Here is a 23865-nt window from a genome sequence, read left to right as displayed (position 1 = left end):
TTGTGTTTATACTGCATTTAACAGCTTTGGAAAGAACTAGCTATAAATTGTGGTAAAGAGTTCAAAGAAAGACATGTAAAGTTTCAACTATAATAAGTTAGGTTTAAAAAAAGACACACGCCCATCAAGTCCAACTTTTTAAAACTATATATAACCTGCCTAACTGCTACTTAATTCAGAGGATAAAAAAATAAAACATTTAAAACCTCTCCAATTTGCCTCAGAGGGAAAAAAAATCCTTCCTGACTCCAAGATGGCAATCAGACCAGTCCCAGACCCAGACTGAAACTGCCCACATTGTTCACCTGTTCACACTTTATACAAAATGCTAATGGGGCACCAGCACTGTGTCACTGTATGCAGTACATATTAGAGTGGTCCTGATAGGTTTCCCTGTCTCTTGCTCTGTTCTGCCTTCCATATGCTCCCTTTGTATGCCCTGTTCTGCCTGTGTATGCTATACTCTGCCTGTGTGTGCTATACACTGCCTGTGTGTACCCTGCTCTGCCTGTGAGTGCCCTGCTCTGCCTATGTGTGCCCTGCTCTGCCGGTGTGTGCCCTGCTCTGCCTGTGGAACATAAGCTTGGTATTTGTTCTGGGGGTTTGTTAGCATTTGAAAATAAATTATTGTTAGGGGCCCCAAGGTTTTTAATCATGTGCTGGGGGTGCTGTGTTATCCAAGGGGAAGAGGAGGCATATGGATTTATGGGTATGTTTTAATATGGTGCCAAAAGAATGGATGGCACTCCATTCGAGGAGGAAACAAGTTTTATTGCAGGCTCATGCAGGGATCAAAAGGCCCTACGCGTTTCAGGATACAATCCCTTAATCATATGTATGTTTTAATATGACAACTTTTTTCACATATGAGTGATGTGATATCCCTGCAGTGAGCACCAAGCATTTGGTTTTTTGGTGTGCTACCACAATTAATGTGGACATGATCTTATGGTAACATGGGTATGGTTTAAAAATAGGGAGTGGTCAACACTGGCTTCCATTATCGGCCCTCCACATGTAGGCCGGAAACATTTCGGCCCTCGATACCACAGAAGTTGGACAGCACTGCTGTAGATTATAACCATGCAGTTGACAATCCCTGAAAGTGTCAAGCACTCCTTATGCTTAAACCAGTAAGATTACAATAATAAAGCATAAGAAGGCTAAATAAAGACTGCCTTCTCCATATTTTATGTTAAGATGTGACAGCATTAACACATATTTATAAAATGCCGCAATATTTCGCAGTACCGTACAATAAATAGTGCATGCACTGAACATTCAGATTTACAGACAAAGAAACAAATAACGGATACAAGAGGGCCCTGCCCGGCTTACATTCTATAAGGAGAACGGGCTGAGATAGAGCACTGATTCCTTATATACCCTCTGTGTCACAATATAGTCAGGATAGGCTCTTAGAATTTCACTGCATTACATCATGCATTGTTGGTCAAAATGTCAATTCAGACAGTACCACAGATGATTTTTAGCTCATCAGCCAGAAAAAAATGTCCTACAGTATTTCATGCTCATCCAGGAAGCAGAGACTTTAAAAAGTTTATTTTTACCACTACACTAATCTGTGTCGTTTTAGAAAAGCTTAATTCCCAAAGTTGTCCTTAGGCAATATAAACTATAACAGATAGCAAGAATTACAATATCAGAGCAGTTATGATTTCAATAATATTATATAATTAGTGATGGGCGAATTTATTCGGCAGGCGCGAATTCGCGGCGAATTTGCGCGATTCGCAGCAGACGAATAAATTTGCGAAACGCCCGCGAGAATTCGCGTAAAAAATTCGCCGGCGTCAAAAACGGGCGCCAGCGTCAAAAACGAGACGCTGGCGCCGTTTCGCGAATTTTTCGCCGTTTCGCGAAATTCGCAAATTCGCCCATCACTATATATAATGTTTAAACACTTTGTTCCCCTTGAGAAACAGTTCTATTTATACAAAGGAATAACCAAGGTAACATAAAAAAGTTTAAAATGATGTTTTTCTAAAGAAAAAACTATCCATTTCCCCCAAACGACAGTTGACTAAAGGATCGGCCCAAATGCAACGTTTATTTTATTTATAATATTATAGTTATTATTATATAATTTTATATAAGGTTATTTTGGAATTGTTTATTCAATTAATCAGAACTATTTTATGTTGGCTGGTCCATGGGTTTCTTAATACAAGTGCCTACCCAACTGTCATATATAAGGATTTAAATCCTGTTACTAATCCCAACAATACTTTTATGTACAATGGTGTTCAGAAAAATAGCAGTGTGTGTATAAAAGGGAGTAAAGCTCAAAATCCTTATACAGGTATTGGACCTTTTATCCAGAATGCTTGGGACCCGAGGTTTCCGGATAACAGATCTTTCCGTGATTTGGAACTTCATACCTTAAGGCTACTATATTGTAGTCCGGATTGAGTAAAAGGTACTGTTTCATTATTACAGAGAAAAATGTAATACTTTGGAAAGATAAGTGGCCAGTTAGTGGGCCACAAAGCATGGAAAGTTTCCTCTGAAATTAAGGAACAGTCACAACCTGTATCTACCTCCATTCTACATTTAGCTTCTTGTAGTATTATACCAATGTATTTCTTTTTGCGAATTGGCTAGTTTTCCAACAATATTGATAATTTTAGGGACATACTGTAGATATTTGTTTTTGCTTCCTTCTTGGTAGCGTCATTTTGGATGTTCACTATACTGTATTTGTTGCAACCCCAGATGGAATATGGCCTATATTTCTTTAGAATGCACAGATGGTTAAAAAGGTTAGGTTGTGTTATACTAGCAGCCTTCTTTCCAGTGCTGCATCCCTAACCCCACATACAAGACAGTCCCTTAGCAAGAATTTCAAGCTGCTAACAAAATTGCAGTTTTTCTGCTGAACTCATATCTAGAATTTGGTTGGGTGAGCGTTCAGGAAATAGTAAACATAACATGGTCTTCTTTGAGTATCAAAAACACAAATTTTTAGATGTGCGAACTTTGCAATATAAGGCCATCTCAGCAACATATTAACTGGGAAAGGCTTTTCACAGGGTTAAACACAGAACAAAAATGGGATGGAATTAAAATGCTTCTTAATAAATATGTATGTCAGTATATTCCCCATGTAAACAAGGAACGTTGTCGCAAAGCAAAACCTTTGTGGATTGATAGGACTATTGTTAGGAAATGCCTTGCTTTTAAGACTTTCAAGTTTCAGCTGAAATGTTTATCAAGTATAAGAAGTCAATAAATCTAGCAAAAAAGCTAATGGAAAAGGGTATAGCAGTGAGGAGTAAAATGAATCCAAAAATTATTGGATGGGACCCTTTATGTCAGAGGGTGATACATGGTTCACGAAAGAGAAAATAAACAAAATAAACATGGGTCCAGGACCGGATGGTATTCTTTCCATGGTAAATGAGCTTAGATCTGTGATTGCCAAACTTGATTTTTCAGGATTCATTGAGGTCTGACACAGTTCTGAGAGACTGGCAAAAAAAAAAAAAAAATTGGATCATTTGATTATAATGGAGTCTATGGGAGAAATCATTTCTGTAATTCTGAGCTTTCTGAATAATGGGTTTCTGGATAACAGATCCCATACCTGTAATAGCTTTTATTTCCTTACATACAAATGCATTGGGAACACTGAACATTATATTCCAAATCAAAACATGAAGAAACATGTATCAAATGTGTGTTATTCTTTTACAGAAAGTGAAGAAAAGGGAATATTAGGCTGTTCCAAAAAATGTCTGCATTCTTTTTTACAAACTCCAACATTCACTGTATAAACTGAAAAATGTTTCAAGATTTTGCTTTTCTTTGAATCACTTAACTAATATTTAGTTGTATAAGCACTGTTTCTGGGAACTGTCAACTTCTGGCACCTGTTACATTCCACAATTTTTCTGCATTTCTTGGTTTTGAGGTCACCCCACAAGTTTTCTATTGGATTAAGGTGTAGGGATTGGGCTGGCCACTCCATATCTTCAATCTTGTTGTTCTGGAACCAAGATGTTGCTCATTTACTGGGGTGTTTGGGCTTGTTGCACCACCCATTTCAATGGCATTTCCTTTTCAGCATAAGGTAACATGACCTCCGAGTATTTTGATGTATTCAAACTGATCCAGGATCTATGGTATGCGAGAAATAGGCCCAACACCAAAGGATGAGAAACATCCCCATACCATGATGCTTGTGCCACCATGATTTACTGTTTTCACAGTGTACAGTACTGTGGTTTGAATGTTTAGTGATCGTCTGACAAACTGCCTGTAGCCCCTAGACCCTAAAAGAACAATCTTGCTTTTATCAGTCCACAAAATGTTGCGCCATTTCTCTTTAGGTCAGTCATTGTGTTCTTTGTCATTTTGGCAATTCTCCTGTTCATTCAAATGGTAGTTTTCCATTTTCTTCCACGTCTTTTGGGTATTGGTTGCCATTTTAAAGCATTTGAGATCATTTTAGCTGAGCAGCACTTCTTTATATGTTTTTTCTTTTCAATCAACTTTTTAATCAAAGTATGTACTATAACCAGCATGCACAAAATTTGCTGCCATCCTTCCTTAAATAAGGCCGTAACTGATACCTGTTTTTTCACAGAATGAATGACCTTTCTAGTTGAACTCCATACTCCATTATTTTGAACAAGCCACAATTAATGATTCAGTTACACAGAATCAGCAGCATGCATGTCATGACTGTTGATTTTCGATTACTCTACTACACAAACTAGTAAATAATTTGCCATGCAGAAATATAATTTCTACTAAAAATAGAGATTGATCAGGTTGGTGATGTCGGACTGCTATTATTTTGAACATCATGTACCCTAGGTAGGTGTATTGGCATAGAAAGGGACAGATATTCAACAAACCTCCAAAAACCTGTATTGCTGAGTTTAGAGGGCTCCATAAAAAATTTGACAGCTATTGATGAGGTCCAGCACTTGGGTGGTGTTTTGATGTCTCAATCATTAAAAATCAGGTGCATCATGGACAAATCCTGTTTGTTTGTTTGTTTGTTTAATTCATTTTTGAGTTCCAAAACCTATGTGTGCCTTATTGGTTCAGATAATTGCAAGAATTGCAAAATGCTGACCCTAATTCAGATCAGCCCATTCTTCATGTTGCTTAATCCTGATCCTGTCTAGATCTCATATGCTGTCTGCAGGCTTGTCCTAAGGAGAAACCTGATGCTGCACATTGTTTATAGGTAACACCATAGTAATGTATTGCTTAGCATAAAGATGAATCTTTTCATTTAGGGCCTTGACACACACATTACGTGATTTTTAATGGTAATGTATAAATGCATTCAGTTAACAGTACTAGGAACTGTTTAAATGTTCAAGCTTACACTGTAAAAAACACAAAAAATGCACAAATAGACATGAAATATAATTTGAAATAATCACATTTGCAAGTCATAGAAAGCATATTCAATTTAATTACTTTTAGCCTACCTTTGTCTGGTATTAGTAATTTACAAGGTAGTACCAATGGAGTAATGGAATGTTGATAAACCAGGGCTGTCAAACTACCTGCGTGAAAGAAGGGACACACATTTTAGAAATACTTCTGTACACAAAAATGATACGTGTGTTCTTGTAAGAAGGAAATGTAACAAACTTTCATACGTGATGACAGCTACAATTCAATTAAATCACCCAGTGTGGCATGATGCCCACAATGGAAAGGTCATAATATATTTCTGCATACATTTCAGAAAGCTATGATATGCATGAGACAGTTTGAATGCATATGAAAGTGAGCTAACTTATTACATGATAACCTATGTATCATAAAGACAAATTACAAAATATTTACCAAAATATGGTTCATTAGGACAGCCCTTTAATCTCACTTCCTTATGAACACATTCAATTAAGAAGTGTCTGACAAGTTCATTCGTCAAGTCCAAACCTGAAAAAGATATAATTTTAAATTGAAAATAATCCTTATTATTCTCTTGGTGAATATTATGCCATTAAGCACTCTGGCTTGTTTTCACAGCCTGGCTTTTTGTATGCACACAAAGGGGCAGATTCACTAAGGGTCGAATTTCGAAGTTAAAAATACTTCGAAATTCGACCCTCGAATTGAAATCCTTCGACTTCGAATATCGAAGTCGAAGGATTTAGCGCTAAACGTTCGTTCGATCGATCGAAGGATTAAATCGAACGATTCGAAGGATTTTAATCCAACGATCGAAGGAAAATCCTTCGATCAAAAAAAGGTTAGCAAACCTATGGGGACCTTCCCCATAGGCTAACATTGACTTCGGTAGGTTTTATCTGCCGAAGTAGGGGGTCGAAGTTTTTTTTAAAGGGAAAGTACTTCGACTATCGAATGGTCGAATAGTCGAACGATTTTTCGTTCGAAACGTTCGAATCGAAGTCGAAGGTCGTAGTCGAAGGTCGAAGTACCCAAAAAATACTTCGAAATTCGAAGTATTTTTCATTCGAATCCTTCACTCGAGCTTAGTGAATGGGCCCCAAAATGTATGGTTATAAATCTGTAGTATTTAAGTATATGGAGTTTAATTCAAAGTACATGTATTCCCAAAAGAAGAAGATAAACATGACTACTGATTGATCTCCAGGTTGTCCTGAATGTTTTAATCTTTTTTATAGTCCATGATCAAGATTGGAGATTCAGAATGCTTCATTTTATTGTGCTTAAGATGTAATTTAGCTAACTCATATGAAAAAATACCTATGCTGGTATGCATCTTATTATGCTGAATGCTTGGAGCCTGCAGCTTTCCAGAGAAGAAGTCTTTTAATAAGTTTGACCACTATACCTTAAATGGCATCTGTTGGCCAAAAACAATTTTGCCCAACCAAAGGTGCAAGCTAATAGAGCCCAAACTCTGGCTGGAGCTACGGGCAGTTTTTAAAAAAGAAAAAAAATGTCTCCGCCAGCACTAGGACACCCACACCGGGAGGGAGCTCCTGCTTCAAGCTGCCATGTTGAAGCACACACATGTCCACAATAAGTGAATGCCGCAACTTGCTCATTATCCACATGCTCAGATTGTCACAAGCTCATTAGGTGCATGTGATCTAGACAACATGGCTGATCGCTTTCCGGTGCGAGTGTCCTAGGGCTGGCAGGGCCAATTTACAAATAACTACTGTTACCCCAACAAGGATTGCAGGTTCTATTAGCCCGCACCTTTGGATATAATTAACCCTTATTGGAAGCAAAACCAGCCTATTGGGTATATTTAATGTTTACATGATTTTCTAGTAGACTTAAGGTCCTAGAGCATTCTGGATAACAGGTCCCATAACTGTATAAGGTACTGTGTTTGTATTACAGAGAAAAATGAACTATTGTTTTAAATGTAATTTTTAACAGGTGTGTGGCTAAGCAATCCCATACCTGTAATAGAACACTTGGGTAATACCAAAAAAAAAGAATAATAAAAAGCAATACCTTTCTTGCTACTGTGCAACACAGATGGAGGAGGAGTAGCGACTTTCATTGCTAGGCCATAAGCTCCTTTGAAAGAATGGCTGTCTCTAACAATAAAAGAGCCAGGTTCTTTGTCCTTGAGAACTGCAATGGCTACAGAGATACAGAAAGTATATATATATAATTTGTTCATGTATATAATGTTTAAATATTGTGATTATAAATTATAATATATATAATTATATAATATATATTATTATTATATAATATATAATATATATATAATAATATAATATATTATAATTTATAATCACAATATTTAAACATTATATACATGAACAAATTATCACATTTTGGAGAGCAAAATTGTAAGCTCCCAATCCACAATGTAATAAAGATAAAAACAATAGGCATCAGAAAAATGAGCTGACTTCACTCATGGAAGTTGTACTTTCAAAACTCTATATGGACCAGTTGCCCAAACATAGTCTTATAACTTCAGATTTCAAAGCCAATGCTCATGATGAATTCCAATTGCCTAAACTCCTGCATTCTCATAAAATCATATATTTTTAGAAAGTACAGAATTTGAACAATTCAGAATGGGTAAATAGTCTTGCTTTGTTTTTAGTTTCCTATTTAAAATTCACACATTTTATTTTACAGCTTGTCTACCCTTAAAAAAGAAAAAAAAAATCTAAATATTAAAACCACATCTCTTCTGGGTAAACAGATAACCCTACATTCTTAGGATGCCAAAAATATGCAGATTCTTGAGATCTATGCATGCACATCCAACATAAATGTTGTTTAAAATGCTAAATGTGCATTCCCAAATGGCTATACTCTTAAATAAATTATTATTTCTCCCCACCAAACTGCTATCTCAGCTGTACAATATAATTCAATCCTCCCAACCTCCCCCATTCAGTAAAGCCAAACAAACATGCCAGTCACTTATCCCTTCTCTAGAGGAGGACCAAAGGGAAGAGGCTATAGATAAATTATACCCCTGCCTAATATCAATCAGGGATTGTGTAAAGTGCGGCAGGGGAAAAGCCGGTTTCCTCCATTTGATATGGGACTGCCCTAGAGTAGCAGCATACTGGGCAGAAGTCATGCAATACACCAATGTACTCCTATCCTTTCCAGGAAGTCCCCGGAGATATGCTTATTAGGTATTATAGATGAGGTAATGCCCCTACAAAAATCCAGAACACTTCTAAGGTCGATACACCTCTATGCAGAAAAATTAGTAATAATGAAATGGATGAACCCCAACACTCCCTGACTGCAGCAATGGATTGACTTAATAAATGGTACATTACCCCTAATCAAACTGACGTACAATGCTAGGGGAACACCCGGGAAATTTGAGAAAATATGGGACCCTTGGTTAGACGTCAACCCTCATGGATCCCTCCCAGATGATTGACTTACAGAAAGTGCTCTGAAATATATAACTGCTAACTATGTCTTGAAACCACCACTGTACATATAAAATAATTGTAAATAGAAGCCTAATAAGTGTCAAACATATTTGTGTTGTTTATTTTTGTTTAAAATGCAAAATAAAAACCTTTAAAAAAAATAGAGATTATTTATATGCTGCTGTCTTTGAAAGACCCACTGCAAATCAATAAAATGTTCCTGGATTCTAATCTACTCTGCTTTGTGATAGAATGCTTGGCAAATGTCTGTTGCATACCCAGAAGACACAACAGTCTCTAGGAAAGAAATTATGTGCTTGTGTGTTTGGCTTATTGGTACAGGCTGGCTATCTTACAATTCAGCTGGCATAAAACCCAAGCCAAGAGCATTTTACATGGCTGTGGTGCATTGATACAATTTTAATATGTAAGAGGAGAATTTTGTTAAAATTTTATTAAATTTAAGAGGATATCTTTCTATGAACAGAGATGTGTTACTCGAAATGTAATGGCACAGAAGGTGATTGGGGTAGTGCGATTTTTGGAAGCTATGGGATAGACAGATCATTGACCAGATACTAATGAGCAAAGATAATCTTACCTTGGTCTCTTGAAATATCTGGTTTATACCAAAACTTAGAAGTATCTTGGACAAATTTCACTGTCATATGTTTATCTGAAGAATTTTCTGCAAAATAAAAAAAGATTATGAAATCATTCTCAATATTTCCAATATTTGTTGATTTTATTTATTGTGATCTGATTGGTGGTACAAGGATCAGTCTTTAACCTCAGGAAACAGAGTTAATACTCTGCCTATGGATGCTGTGTTTTTCTGCTTGGCCAATTCCCCAGATATTAAAATCTAAAATTAACGGCATTTGTCAGGTAAAATGGGAGAGATAGAGTTAATTGCATGCACTAAAAATTATGATATAATTGGTATCAATGAGACCTGGTGGGATGAAACATGCGACTGGCCTGTGAATCTAAATGGTTACACCCTTTTTTTTTTTTTCAACTTTTATTTATTACCAGCACAGAATTGTACAGTGAAACGACTTTCAGCCATATTAAGCATAACCATATTGTACTGGACATTTTAATGTTAAACCCCGGGGAGAACAGCACGAGAGGGAAGGTGTAAGAAAGAAAAGAGATAGAGAAACGGAGGAGAGTTGAAGTTGAAGGGAAGAAGAGGAAGGAGGGATACACGTTACGAAGGACGTGTTATCCCTACTTTGCACTCAATTACTTAGACCATGTGATTTCCATCCATATAACCTCAAATCAAATCTAGCCTCTAAATGAGAAACCATCCAGCTATTCAGTTAATACAAAAGCCCTACATGAGAAATATCAAGTTTAGTCCAGATCATTAAGCCAGTCCAGACCCGGTTGAGGGGAAGTTTGTTTCCTATTAGTATAAGATTCATACTGTATTATCCAGAGAGTCCAAATTTTAGTGAATTTCATGGGACATCCACGAGCTGTGTATATTTGCTCCAAGATTGGTAGAGTTTGCTCAACCAAGGTTTTCCAGAGAGTGGTTGTTGGAGGGAGATCATCTTTCCATTTTATAACAATTGCTTTTTTAACAAAAAACAGTAGAAAAGTAAGCAGTACTTTTTACGTCCGCGAGGTGACCGTGTTGGTGAGATAGTTCCGCAATAAGATCGAAGGGTGTATTTCAATCGGTAAGGCCATTAGCTGAGAGATGCATGCTGCTACTTCGGACCAAAAATTTTGTATAGAGGGACAACTCCAGGCTAGGTGAAAGAAGTCAGCATGTTCACTTTTACACTTGTTGCATACATCAGGAAATGCAGGATTGATTCTGTGTAGAATATGGGGTGTGTAGTAGGCTCTATGGAGATACTTAAATTGTATGATCCTGTCTCTGGTTCTGATTAGGGGCTAAATGGACTCGGCAAGAATCGTTTCCCATTGATTGGTCATAAGGTCAGGAATATTTGTAATCCATTTATTATAGAGATCACCATTGGGAATTTATGTACATGGCCTGATCTAGTTGTAAATAGCAGAAAGTGGTTTGGATAGTTTTTCTTTCCGAAGTAGCTTTTCAAGAGGGGTTACCTCTATTGCAAGCGAGCCAGAGCGAAACTGCTGATTGATGGCGTGTTGGATTTGTAGGTATCTAAATAACATCTTGTTAGGTACATTAAAGTTATCTTTAATTTATTGGAAAGAAAGCAGAGTGTTATCCTTATAGATATCCCCCAGATATTTTATGTTAAATTTTGCCCATAGCTGTGGTTCCGGAACTGTAGTTAAATTATGGAGGACAGGGTTGTGCCATAGTGGTACATGCGGTGAAAATACCTTTTCCTTTCTACCCAATCTTTCAGATCCCACCCGCCATGCTTTAACTGCGTTTACCATCATTAGGGTAGGATGAGTCATGTTAGGTGGCTTTCTATATATCAGGTTTCTCAGGCCTTCCATGGAGCCCACTAAGTGGGCTTCTAGCATAGTGATCGGGTCCTCCGAGAGGGGGTTAAGCCATCTCTGGACAGCGGTCAATTGGGAAGCCAAAAAAAAGCCCCCATATCTGGTGCAGCTAGACCCCCTAGTGATACAGGCATGGTTAGCACATTATATTTTGCCCGTGTTGGGCCCGGAGACCAGTATAGGTTATTTAGGTGACTTTGGAGTTGTTTAAAGAATTGTGTCAAATCCAAATGGGGGATTGTCTAAACAAATATAAACATTTTGGAAGGAATTTCTTTTTAAATAAATTTATCCTACCTATTAGTGAAAGCGGGAGTTTGAGCCATCTGTCGATGGCCTTGGTCAATTGTGACATTAGTGGATCAAGATTCAATCCCATGAATTTGCTTATTTGTGGGTGAATGTGGATGCCTAGATATTTAAAATGTACCCACCCTGGCTAGCGGTGTTTCAGAATCATTTGTTTCTGTAACGTTGGGGTCTAAAAACATCAGTGAAGATTTGGCCCAATTGATCTTAAGCCCTGAGAAGCATGTGTGGTTATTAATTATCTTAAGAGCTAGTTGGAGCGAAGGGCCTGGGTCGTTCAAATAAAGTAGAGTATCATCAGCAAAAAGCTAAATTTTTTCTTTGATGTTCCCAATTTCAAAACCCCTAATCTCATGTGTTGATCGAATTAAGCAAGCTAGAGGCTCCATAGCAAGAACAAAAAGGCCCGGTGACAATGGGCATCCTTGGCGCGTACCTCTAAACAGGTTAATAGAGACCGAGAGCTCCAGATTAGAGAGGGTTTGGAGAACAATGTCTGAATCCAAAGTAGAAAATTTTCACGGAAGCCCATGGTTTTTAGAGTTTCCCAGAGGTAGTGCCACTCGAATGAGTCGAATGCCTTCTCATTGTCTAAGGAGGCAATGACTCTAGAACAGGGATCCCCAACCTTTAGAACCCGTGAGCAACATTCAGAAGTGAAAGGAGTTGAGGAGCAACACTAGAATGAAAAATGTTCCTGGGGACCCAAATAAGTGCTGTGATTGGCCATTTAGTAGCCCCTATGTGGATTGTCAACCAATATTGAGGCTCTGTTTGGCAGTACACCTGGTTTTTATGCAACTAAAACTTGCCTCCAATGCCCGAATTCAAAAATAAGCACCTGCTTTGAGGCCACTGGGAGCAACATCCAAGGGGTTGGAGAGCAACATGTTGCTCACGAGCTACTGGTTGGGGATCACTGCTCTAGAACCTGGATTTGAGTGGGGGATAGAGAGGTTAGTGAATAATCTTCTAATATTCAGCTCGGCAGCTTTATGGGGGATGAATCCTACCTGGTCAGGAGCTACTACAGAGGTTATAATACAGTTTAGACGCTTAGCTAGAATTTTGGCTAAGGAGATGGGCCGGCAGGAGGATTGGGAGTGAGGATCTTTCCCTGGTTTCAATATAGTGGATTATAGTGGCTTCGCTGAAGGTTTGAGGAAGTGCTTTTGTAGTTAGTGATTGATTAAATATATCTGTTACAATTGGGGCTAGGAGGGTTGCGTAGTTTAGGTACCACAGATTCGGAATTCCATCAGGACCTGGAGTTTTTCCTGGGGGTAAGGCAGTTATAGCTTCTAAGGTCTCCTGTTCTTGTATGGGAGAGTCAAGAAAAGTTCTATGCTCAAGGGAGAGATTGGGAAGGTCTAGGCTAGCTATTTCTGAGGGTGTTTTCTTCAGTTTAGAGGTATATAAATTTTGATAATATTCCGCCAGATTTTGATTAATTTTCTATTGGGTTAGTAATTAGTCATTTAAAATTTATTTAACTATGTAACAGGAAAACATGCGTTTAGATGGGTTGCAACTTCTCCATACATCAACCAAACCAGCTGTGTCTGCCCACGCCTTCAACCCTTTCGTGTCTGACCTCCCTGAGGTGGAGAGGGTTAGGCAATGCACACTCACATCCATAACATCATTAAAATCCCCCATCACCAGTGTTGGAACCAGAGGCAGAGCTGCCAGTCGTGAAAGTAAGCTATAGAGTAGGGAGTCATTAAAAGGTGGAGGTATATATACATTAATTATTATATACGGATAGCCAGCTAAGGATACATGAATCAGAGTGAATCTGCCTTCCGTATCATTTTGAAGTTCAAGTTGAAAGGGGAGCAATCTGTTTATGAGGATCGAAGTGCCTCTGGCATAGTTGGAGTATACAGAATGATAGGCTTGTGCTATCCATATCTTTTTAAGTGGGTTGGGGTTGGCTGACTTACAAATGTGAGTCTCCTGGAGACATATTATTTGGGGGTTATATTTTCTCAGAAAATTGAAGACCAAAGATCTTTTGAGAGGGGCATTAAGTCCCCTCACATTCCAGGAAATGGCTGTTATTTCAGCTGCCATCATAGATTTTTAAATCCAAGTTTTGACTCTCCCTATATAGCATAGAAAGATGGAGAAAGGAAGAGAGAAAAGAGATAGGAAGGAAGAGAGAGAAAAGAAGAAGGAAAATCCCAACATTTCCCACCCTACTTCCCACGATAGTGGGGAAGTGTCGATCCCTAAACATTTAAAATCAGTTGGGAGTGCACCTAAAACAAATGGTCGCACCAGTAACAAATTAGAAACAAAATATCAAAGCAATAGCGAAAAAATCGTATTGCAGACTTTAAACATCAAAATAGTGTCAGTAGATAATATCAGCTTTTGCTGACTCCATGTTTCCCACTAGGAGGAGAAAGAGTGAACTAAGCCAGGGTATATCCATATTGGTAGCCTTGCTGTAGAGAGATATCACCAGGATATACCACCTGATGGGACAGGAATTCAATATGATCGTAGAGATGCCAGGCTAAGCATTATAAAGCCTATCTGTGTGCTCAGAAGTAATGGATCAAACATAGAAATGCTTTACTCAGGGCGGCGGTCTAGCCATTGGGATACTTCCAGGGGTGTTGTAAAAAATTGCGCCTTTCCATCTGCTGACACCCTGAACTTGGCAGGATATAACATGGAGTATTGTAATCCAGCATCTCGGAGGCGTCTCTTTACTGTAGTGAATTGCTGCCGTTGTTTCCGAAGGTCGTTGGAGAAGTCCGGGTAGAGCGAAATTGTCGAATTTTCAAACTTTAATTCCCCCAAGCGTCGAGCGGCCGCCAGAGCTGCATCTCTATCTCTGAAATTAAGAAAGCGGGCAATGATAGGTCTTGAGGGCGCACCAGGTGGTGGAGGCCTAGCTGGAATGCGGTGGGCATGCTCAATAATAAACATAGGGGAGAAGGCCTCAGTCCCACATGCAGTTTTAAGCCAGTTTTCCAGAAATTTAGTGGTGTCCGGACCTTCGGCTCTTTCAGGGAAACCAATTATACGCATATTATTTCGTCGTAGGTGATTTTCTAAGTCATCCGACTTCGCCTCAGCCGAGTTACACCCTTTTTAGGAGGGACAGAGGGATTAAAAAGGGTGGAGGAGTGTGCCTGTATGTAAAGACTAAATGAAAGCAATGCTCTAAAGAAAAACCATTGATGGCACTGAAGATGGTGTGGAATCCCTCTGCGTAGAGATTTCAACTGGGCAAAAAGTTACAAAGAAAATTATCATCTGTGTATGCTACAAACCACCTCATATAAGTGACAAGAATGAAGCCCAGCTACTTTTACAAAGAGAAGCGACTTCACAACTATGTCAAGTTTTTATTATGGATGACGTCAACTGGGGGAATGGGGTTGCCAAGTCAGAAAAAGCTAGCAGGTTTGTAAATATGCTGAATGAATACTTTTTCTTTCAGCTTGTTCAAGAATCTACTAGAAATATAGAAATAGAAATGTATAAGGGCATCTCTGCAATATACAGTTAGGCCCATAGATCTTTGGACACAGACAACTTTTTTCTAATTTTGGTTCTGTACTTTACCACAATGAATTTTAAATAAAACAACTCAGATACAGTTTCAGCTTTAATTCAGTGAGTTAAACAAAAAGATTGCATAAAAATGGAGGAACTAAAGCCTTTTTTTAACACAACCACTTCATTTCAGGGGCTCAAAGGTAATTAGACCATTGACTCAAACGCTATTTCATGAGCAGGTTTCTTATAGCCAGGTTTCTTATAAAAATGGTACAAACTTTTTAATTAACGTATATTGGAGATAGGTTTCTTTTTCATTAAAGAAAGTAAAAATGGGATTTTACTTTTTTGCCTTTACATGCCCTTTAAATAGAGGTTGTTGTTTAACATAAATACCATTGCCTTAGGGCTATTTAGCATTGTTTTTTAACAACAAAATTTTTTAATCATTTTATCTAGCTTTTTTTAGCTATATATATGGTTCTATGTCCTGATATATATATAAGGGAGTCTCAGATAATTATGTTGTATTGGGCCACGTTATTTGTGATGGCAGCTCTGGCAACATGTTAATATAAATAAAGGTCTGGGCCCGAATGGTAATCATTCCAGGGTACTAAGTGAGTTAGCTCTGTGATTGTCAAAACTCTTTACTTAGGGGCCAATTCATTAAGCTCGAGTGAAGGATTTGAAGTTAAAAAACGTCGAATTTCGAAGTGTTTTTTGGGCTACTTCGACCATCAAATGGGCTACTTCGACCTTCGACTACGACTTCGAATCGAAGGATTCAAACTAAAAATCGTTCGACTATTCGACTATTCGATAGTCGAAGTATTCTCTCTTTAAGAAAAAACTTCGACCCCCTAGTTCGCCATCTAAAACTTACCGAACTCAATGTTAGCCTATGGGGAAGGTCCCCACAGGCTTGCCTAAGTTTTTTTGGTCAAAGGATAATCCTTCGATCGTTGGATTAAAATCCTTCGAACCGTTCGATTCGAAGGATTTAATCATTCGATCGAAGGATTATTCCTTCGATCGAACGATCTAACTATTTGCGCTAAAATCCTTCGACTTTGATATTCAAAGTCGAAGGATTTTAATTCCTAGTCGAATATCGAGGGTTAATTAACCCTCGATATTCGACCCTTGGTGAATTTGCCCCTTAATAAGAAAGGCCTCCTGCATTGCACTGGACTCCACACACCCCTCACACGGACTGTTCACGCTGCTCCCATCCGGCAGACGCTTTCGCAGTATTAAAGCCCGAACAACCAGGCTGCGTGAAAGCTTTTTTCCACAGGCTATCAGACTCCTCAACTCACTGCCTGTCCTCCCACTACATTCCAGACACACATTTATTTGCACAATTTTAAAGGTTTACACATGTATATATCCAATTTCTGCCAATATATTGCACATTTCATGTTTACATATTTATTGTGTATTTTTGTGATATGTAGGAGCCAAATATGACTCCTACATATCATTATATGATTTGTGGAGCCACGTTGTCTCGTCTCACTGTATATTTGTATACTGCTGAGATGACAATAAAGTTTACTTTGACTTTGACTTTAATGTTTCAGGATTCATTGAGGTCTGGTGTGGTACCAAGAGACAGGTGAATTGCTAATGTGGTGCTGCTATTCAAAAAGGGATCATGTTCTCAGCCTCAAAAATATAGGCTAGTTAGTCTGACTTCATCATAGGAAAGCTTTTGAAAGGGGTATTTAGGGATAAGATACTTAACTTAATTGTAAATAATAATACTATGAGTTTGTGCCCGCATAATTTATGCATAATAGATCTTGCCAGACTAATTTAATTTATGAGAGGGTGAGCAGAGACTTCAACTCTGGGATGGCAGTGGATGTAATCTACTTAGACTTTGCTAAAGCATTTGATACAGTGCCACACAGAAGGTCACTGGTTAAATTAAGGAATGTTGGCCTGGAACATAGTATTTGTACCTGGATAGAGAACTGACTAAAAGATAAGATTACAAAGAGTAGTGGTAAATGGAACATTTTCTAATTAGATCCTGTGATTTTCAACTTGTTATTGTAATGACCTGGAGATGAGCATTTAAAGTAAGATTTCTATTTTTGCTGATGATACTAAATTGTGTATTACTATAGGTTACATGCAGGATTCTGCCACTTTTCAGAGTGATTTGATCAAATTGGAAAATTAGGCAGTAAACTGGAAAATGAGGTGTAATGTTGATAAATGCAAGGTTATGCAAAAATAATATAAATGCAAGTTATACTGTACACTAAATAGCAGTATGTTGTACAGCTATTAATACAGACAACCATCGTTTGGTAGCCTTGTCAATAATTCTACAAGATACTACTACTTTAGAATCAATCCTTAAGCAGAAGATCCAAACCTCACCAAATATATAAATATAATGTGTGCCAGACCTTATTTATGCAAGCAGAAATAGCAAGTAGACTTGAAAACCCTCTTGGACCACCAATGGGAAGAAGCTGTAGAAGCTGTGCTTCACCATTACCCTCATGGGTTGGTACCAAGAGGACATTAGTTATCCAAGATGTGCTGGAACCAGAGAAGGATATGAAATATTTTTTTCATATAATATATATTTTTATCATATAGTCTGGATGTAGCAAGTTATAAAAAACTATTGCTCAAAGGTAGTCACACACATAGCATTACCTTGGAATGCATGATCCATAGATCTCTTTTCAGTGAGTGGTGAAAGCAATCATGGCAAATAATAACACATTTAAAGAGTTCAGATTCCTTCTTTTTTAAGAAAAAAACACTTGGATTGCTCCCATAGCTCCTACCCATTTTGCCAAAATTTATCCAATAATCAAATTGACATTTGTGGCAATCGTTTGCAAGGCTTGTTATTGTTTGTTTATGGTGGAAAATATGTTTCCTTAGGATTTAATTATTAGTTGATACACTTCTCTGCTAATAGGCTGGTATTTCACCAATTCATTTTTTTTATACCACAAAATTAAAAACTTCTGCCTAAACAAACATAAAATAAAGTTTAGCTCAGAAGGAGTCTGAATAAAAAATGTTTGTGTTAAAGAAGCCTGTGGACATTTTGCATATAGATCTCCAAAAATGTAATTTATTAATTGATTTGGATGAGGTTTTACCTACCTGGAACTGAATATTCACTTAACACTTGAGAAAAGTCTGGAAGGACATTGGGAAATGGAATGCTGATTGTACTACCATTGTTGGGGCTTGAAAAGCCACTGGAAGATGGAGAGATAGAGCCAAATGAATGTTCTCCTTCCTTTCTCTGGAAGAGGCGGATGTGAATACTTTTTTTCCCCTGAACGTTGTAGGAATGGACTTCTTTGTTCTTTGTTGTTAACTGCAGAGTCAGCTGATCTTAGAACCTTTGGTGAACCCTTGGTACTAGACATAAATGCTCCATGTCTCTCATCCAACAAAGGTAGGTTAATTCCAGTACCATCAAAGTTCAAGTATAAATGTGGGCTTGCAAAGATACCTTGAGAGTTTGATGATGCAAATTCTGGATTACATATTGTAAGAGCCTCAAGGCCATGTGTTGCTTCCTGGGTAAGTACTGAATTCTGTACCATTCGATTTGTTGGTATTGAGCAACTTACTGGAGATCTGTTCTTCGGTGATGGCTGTGAGGACAATAAAGGTACGGGGGAAGTTTCTAGCCAATAATTTTCATTATCCAAAGAACTAAAACAAATAATACAAATACAATTAATACACTAAATACAATTAAAAGGTAACATCAAATGAATAGTGTTTCTGTACTACAGATTGGCATACCTTACAATAGTACAAGGTTAGAATAAGGTTCACATTTTATCATCAGGCAAGACTAAAGTATGCCAAAGTTCATTATAAACACATAATTTAGTTAATAAAATCATGCCTTTGAGGATAAGTTAAACCATTTTAATTTTACATGTGTATAAGAATGAGGCTAATTAATATGTTATCATTTGAATTTGATTTGTTTGATGTTTAACAAAAGAATGGCAGGCCTTGTTTACATCATATAATGATGTAAACGTAGGTTTTGGAGAACAGTTGTCTGGCTTGTAATGTAATCATCATTATCGGTCATATCATATGTCTCAAGTCCGCCAAAATGTTCCAGACAAGATTGTCATCTGAGACCAGACAATCTGGAAGATTCAAAGAGGCACTCAAGGACAGTGGTGCCTTGGAATACTTATGTATTGTTATGTATGGTCCCCGCATGCAAATAAATCTTATCTGATTTCTTTATCCTATGAGTTTAGGTGGCATTTGTTTATTGCTAAAATAATTGGTTGCCTGACATACCTGTCATCTCTCCTGGAGTTAGCAGCATTGGACATCCTTGGAATTGCTGGCCTCTGCATTTCAGTCATACACAATACAGAATTTATGTCACTAGAAGTAACAGAATGCAGGGCTGTCTGGTGAAAACTTTCAATGATGTTTGAAGTTTCTGTTTGAAGTTTCTAGAGCAAAATACACAAATATCAATAGAATGATTTTATCTCCTGTGATAATTAGTGAATTAAATGGCATTAGAAAATTATTAGAATTTACATAAATTGTAAGTAATACCATATAGGATTCTGTCATGGTTTTAATTGTGTTGTTTTTATTTTAAATTTACAATGTTTACACTGCAAATAATTTACTCTACGGTGTAAAATGTAATTCCTAACCCAACAAGTGTAATTTTTTAGTTGTAAAATTGGGGTGTAGGCAGCCATCTCAAGAAATTTTGCCTGGTCATGTGCTTTCAGAAAGAGCCAGTGCTGCACTATGGAACTGCTTTCTGACAGGCTATTGTTTCTCCTACTCAATGTGTCTGATAATTATTCTATTAAATAATATAAAATAATAAATAATTTTAACTTAGCTTTATCTACAGCTACGCTGTACTGATCTCAGGAGTCAGCTGCTAAACCACCTGCTTGAATTTCCCTGCTGACTGAATTAAAAAATGGTCTTGACATAAAAATCAGAAATTCTGTTTAGCAGCTGTTAAAGTTAGTTTGTTTTTTCTTGAATTTCACAGCATATATTAACAAGGCCTGTTATTTTAGTTCCTTCTCGTTATATATCTACAGTTCTTCCTCAAATTATGCGAGTATATATCTGCATGAAATAAGTTACAAAGTTTGGGCTTACTTCCCACATTACTGAAGGTTGACCTGAAACCTGCAGTGATTTGAGGGTTGGCCACTGGTGTTGGGCTTGGGTTGAAATTTTGCCAACCATTGCAGGTTAGGGATGAATGGACTGGGGAAATATACTTCTTCACTTCTCCCGAATATTCCGTTTTGGAACCAGAGTCATGCACAGAAGTATTGTACGGGTTGGGCATTGGTCCAACAATGGCAAACATTTTGCAGGCTAGGGTCAGGTGCTGGTTGAGTTTTTCCTGACCCGCACATCACTATTCCACATATTTACCCTAAAAAGAAAGAAATTGCTTCTCTCTGAGTATGACATACAGGTGTCAGCTGCAGCACTTGCTCTTGACTGTGGCTGTCTGAATCTGATTGGCATTGGAAAAGCCCATAACAGACCAAGTCAGCAAAATGTGTTTTATAAAAAACCTCACTAAAATATCAGAAAACTAGGTGAATGTTTTTACAAGAAACATATTGAAACATGTCTGATTAGATGCAATTGTTGGGGGCACAAGGCAGCTTTTGCTTGTGTGTTTCAGACAGAAGTTAGGCCAACGGCAAGCTGGCACGTTCAGTGAAAAAAAAAAATGACTCCAATGGTTTATAAATGGCATTAGCCCAAAATTCAGTAGATGACAACAGTAGAGAATTTCACCACTTCTTCGGGAGCAAAATACTATCTGTCCTGAGAATCTTATAATATATTTCTTTATTTATTTGTTAATTTTAAATGTCTGTTTAAAAAGCCTCTCAGCTCTCAGACTAAACACTAATATTTCTGTGAGCATACCTCCCAACATTTTGGGGAAAAAAAGGGGGACAAAAAAGTTGCGCCAGCAGCGCAGCAAATTTTTTGTGACCACACCCATTTTTGTGACCACACCCCCTGATTACCATGTTCATTTTACAAAATTTGGCAGGTTATTAAAGTTTGAACATATATTTCTGTGTTTTTTTCCAGCTATTACTGTTTTGCTAATGAAGGTGAATTGGCCTTTAAACAGTGACCTGTTATCTTATATTGTTACAATTACTTATTTGCTTATCTCAAAATTGTTACAAAAGTATCTTATCTGTTGCTGTGGCTGTTCTGGGCTCTCTGCCAAAAGCCAATTAAGTTAGAAACTTTGTTTCTTTTTCTGGCTGTTCAGCGCAGAGAAAAACAGGATTTTCCAGTACAAACGAGGGACTGCAGGTTGAGCTGTCAAAAGAGAGACTGTCCCTCCAAAAAAACGTGACAATTGGGAGGTATGCTGTGAGATTCTTAATTTATACAGTATATTATCATATTTAGTACATAAATAGTTTGACTTCAATGTCAGCAGAATAGGCAGTGGTGCTGTTGTTTAAAGTTAATTTATTGGATGGCTAAATCCTAATATCCCAACCCAAAAAAAAAAAAAGGCAAAGCAAAAGAAGCATAGCTACATAGAGGTAACAAATTACCTTTAAACTCTTTGTATGCCAGATCAAGTATCAGACAGCATGTTGAAACCTCTGCTCAAATGTTAATAACCCTTGTTATAGTGTGTGCCTACAGTTTTCTGGGTATGGAAAAAACTGCAAATACACAGTCTTATAGTCAAGGGAAATCAACATACCTAAAATAAAGAAAAATCGCTGTTTTTAGTTCAGTAAGTCCTGCCTACAGGAATTCAATACATACTTCTGCACAGATCAAGTTTCAACCCACATCACGGCTTCTGTAAATTTCTTACACTATTAAAACTCTGCTAAAGTGACGAAGGTAAGGAAAAGACATAGACAGTAACCTACCCAATGAAGACGGCATATCAAAGAAATTTCAGCAAAGGAAATCCATGGAATAATTAGTCAACAAGAAAAAATTAAGAATCCTGTCGATGTTTTGAGCATATCCATGTTTCCTTCTGTCTAAAACTCTGAGCAGCAAGGCAGCCAGTGTAGGCAAAGGAGACACATGCAACTACAGAGCTTCTCTTAATAGTGGGTTTTCTCAGATTTTCTCCTCCCCCTACACATTCTGAAATAAACACTGCAAAGTGATATTCTCAGCAGTATTAGAAGGGCAAGGGCAAAGCAGGCCCTTCTCTGAAGTCACATAGTTCTAAAAGGGATTGCGTGTACGGTGTGCAGCTGGAAAATAATTCAGTGACGCTCTAGCAGTTTTACATTGCTATCTGCAAACCTGATTTACACCGAACTCAATTTCTGTGAATTACAGGATAGTTAGGAGTCAACTTGTAAACATCCCGGGAAATTCATGCTGAACACTGACAAAGGATTTACAATGTAAATCGTTCTTTTGTCAAATGTGAGGAAGTTAAATCAACATACAAGTATGAGAAACTGTGCAACCCAGACATCTGGAGACAACCGTAAAAAGTTGAAGAATGGGGCACTGCATTATTATTATATTTATAAACGAAATCAAAGATTCCTTACTCTGCTGTATGCTGCTTGGGTTTGTTCTAATAACAAATGGTTAACAATGACTATTAGATGGAGCAAATATTTATCATCACTAGTGAGAGGCGAATCTGACCCGTTTTATCTTGAAAAAAAATCACAAAATGATGAAAATGTTGGCAAAAGCATTGAAGTCAATGGGTGTTTTTCAAACTGCACAACAATTTTTAAACTGTGAAACAAGGTGAAATATTTTGCTTATGCCTAATCATCACCCTTACCAGAATTTAGGGTTGCCATCTTTTGTGGAAAAATATACCAGTCTTCCTGTCAATGACCTTCTTAATATATACACACACATCTGTAATGCTAATTCTAGTGAGGGCTTTATTTAGTAAACCAGCTCTGAAGTTATAATAGTTATGATAGTGCTGAGCACCAACGTATTGTGCTCAGAGGAAACATATAAGTTCAAATTTAGTGTCATGGTATTATGTTGCTCATATACAACCAGCACTTCAGTGGCATTAAATAAATAATACACAAGCACATTTTTGAAGAAGTACACAATGGTGTAGCATTGCCAGCAAACCTCCACCCCCACAGCACCTATCCACCCCTGTGTATGCCGTCAGTGTTGCCCGCTCCCTGTCGTGCACACAAAGTACATACGAGAGCAGCCAGGGAGGGGGATTTCTTAAAGCTGAAGAGGAAGTAGACCCCACAGTCAGGCCCCATTGTAATTGGGAAGGGGAGGTTAAGTGAATAATGTAATAACAGGTGCAAACATTACTACTGGTCTAGTAGCCCATAGCAGTCAGGAAAGCTGTAGAAGAAACAGACCACACAGTACAAGCCCTCCTATTCCCAGGAGTGTTTACGTGTTTAAAAGGATAATGTAATAACAGGTGCAAACTTTAATACTGGTCTAGTAGACAATCAGCAGATCAGATACCCTATATATACAGCAAAAGGTAATAATCCCTCAATTGACAACAATTTTTAAAAGGTGAAAGTATTTCATGCTAGATATTAAATATTTTTCACAGCAGGTCAAAATGAGAATTCCAACATGATTTTATTTGAAGGCAGCTTGTTGGGTTTTCCTTCTATTTGCAAACTTCATAGCTGGTGAAATGTATGCTTTA

General features: G+C 37.7%; 1 pseudogene; it reads right to left on the bottom strand.

Annotated features, from left to right (window-relative positions):
• The window catches only part of LOC121395097, a 47289-nt pseudogene that overhangs the window by 3213 nt on the left and 20211 nt on the right, over positions 1 to 23865 (bottom strand).

This window comes from Xenopus laevis, chromosome 6S (assembly GCF_017654675.1).
Source record: "Xenopus laevis strain J_2021 chromosome 6S, Xenopus_laevis_v10.1, whole genome shotgun sequence".
Lineage (NCBI taxonomy): Eukaryota > Metazoa > Chordata > Amphibia > Anura > Pipidae > Xenopus > Xenopus laevis.
The sequence above is the reverse complement of the archived record's forward strand: the minus strand, read 5'-3'. Positions and strand labels throughout refer to the sequence as shown.